The 1958-nt window shown below is 38.4% G+C and overlaps 1 protein-coding gene across 1 annotated transcript in view; it reads left to right on the plus strand.

Moving 5' to 3' along the window:
• Window positions 1–332: 332 nt before the first annotated feature.
• Window positions 333–1958, plus strand: part of kidins220b (kinase D-interacting substrate 220b) — a gene marked incomplete in the record, with an annotated part of 23387 nt that continues 21761 nt past the window's right edge. Inside the window, 1 exon segment of the mRNA XM_014029987.1 lies at window positions 333–528.

The following is a 1958-nucleotide window of genomic DNA, read 5'->3' on the forward strand; positions in this document are numbered from 1 at the left end:
GTGTGTGTGTGTGTGTGTGTGTGTGTGTGTGTGTGTGTGTGTGTTTAAATCAAAGCAAAACATGCAAGATTGAAAGATGGCAGTTTTGCAATATTTGTCACTTCAGGGTTATGAATAAAGTTGTTTTCAATTCTAAATCACAATGTGTAGACGTTAATTAAAAGATATTAAGTTTGATTATCTTAGAGAGAGAGATGAAGAATAAAATCTCATACGTAGCTGGTTTTATTTTTCACAGGAAGCAACCTTCGTAAACGCTTTTATTTTTGAAGGCATTAGGCGGAAGTTGTGTCCTCGGATTGGCTAACTTGATGCAAAGGGGCGGGCTGTGATTGGCTGCGCTGCCGCTGTTGTCTTCTCGCTTCTTCTGATCAAGATGGCTGCTGTTGTCGGGGATGGAGAGTAGACGAAACCTTTCATCCGAAGACAGGCCGAGGAAACGCACTTAAACCCACGCAGCCGTGGACATCTAAACCCGGCCGGACCCGAACCAGAACCGCTCGAACGGAAATCAGTTCTTTATTGAAGGTAATTTCGGCTCTTTTCCGCTCGTCTCACCGCCAGCATCCTTTTGTCATTGATGAAATATTAATGATTGACAGACACTTGTCGAATCTGTCGGAATGAATCAGATTATCGGTATTTTGTCGGTGTTTTTACTCATTTAAATACGGTATTAGTTTCATTTTCAGTTTTAATTCTTGCTGTTCGACGCTCCGGGGTGAATGACTGAACGTGTCGTAAAACCGGAAGGTTATTCCGGTTACAGCTGTCAGAAAACACCGACTGTTATAAACACCGCGTTAAAGGTCAACGTGAGGCCTTTTTACGGGTAAAAAGGCTAATATTATTATTGTAATTAATATTAACAATAATGTTGTTACTGGGAGAGGTGACTGTGATCATGTCTCTATAATTACCGTGTTATTTGTGTTTATTTACAGAATTGTTTACATTGTTTGGCTTATGTTCAGTGTTTATAAATGATAAATAAATCTGATATTAAAACAGTGCACTTTAATGATTTTAAAACTATAAGATAATAGAAGCAAAATGCAGATAAATAATAAAACAGCACGTGATTGCTGTTAAATCATCAGTTTTTCATTGATTTTATTATTAATGGGTTTGTATTTGAGTAAAATAAATATTTCTGTTTTATTTTTATAACCTGCTGACGTCGTTTATTCTGAATTTGAAATAAAAAAGCTTCTCGTTTATTGTAAAACAAACAGAAAAAGGCTTTCGGGGCTTTAAATAACTCAAACGGTCACGTTTAGACGGGATCAGAAATCAACATTTAGTGCAATAATCCTGAGTTTTAATCCCAGGTTTCCTGCGTCTCGGTCACTCTCCACCATCTTTGCTGTTGGGCGACATTTTGTCGACCTGGAGCTAAAATCCAATCAGCTGAGTTATTTTTTTTATTCAATCTAATATTGATCTGGACCAAAGCAGGAGAACTTTAATGCTCCTGTTTAAACTCCAGAACAGGAAATTATTATATTTTCATTTGTATTTTCACTAAATGTTACCTTTAATCCCTGATTCTGTTAGTCCAGTTTTATCACGTTTGTTGTTGTTTAATATTTCAGTGGAGTATTTCCTGGTTTACTAAGAGAAATAAAACTAAATGTGTTTTTTTTATGAGATCAGAGAGTAAAAGGGAGTGTGAAGTGAGCGTTTGGATCCCGTGCTGACACACAGTCAGCTGAAATAAACACTTCCACCCACATTAGTATTCATAAACATCTCTGTGTTGCAGGGAGGCTGTTGTCATGGCGACAGCTGCACGTCCTGTTGGTACGTGTTTCCTCCCTCTGTCAGCCTGATGGAGGCATAGACTTGAATAAGAACACTAGACTGAGCCCCGCCCACGTCCTCTGTTAGTGTCTGTGACATCATGGAGGAGCAGAAACAGACCAAACAGGACAACAGCTCACAGCAAACATAGAAAC

The sequence above is a fragment of the Austrofundulus limnaeus genome, unplaced genomic scaffold, assembly GCF_001266775.1.
Source record: "Austrofundulus limnaeus strain Quisiro unplaced genomic scaffold, Austrofundulus_limnaeus-1.0 Scaffold982, whole genome shotgun sequence".
Taxonomy (NCBI): domain Eukaryota; kingdom Metazoa; phylum Chordata; class Actinopteri; order Cyprinodontiformes; family Rivulidae; genus Austrofundulus; species Austrofundulus limnaeus.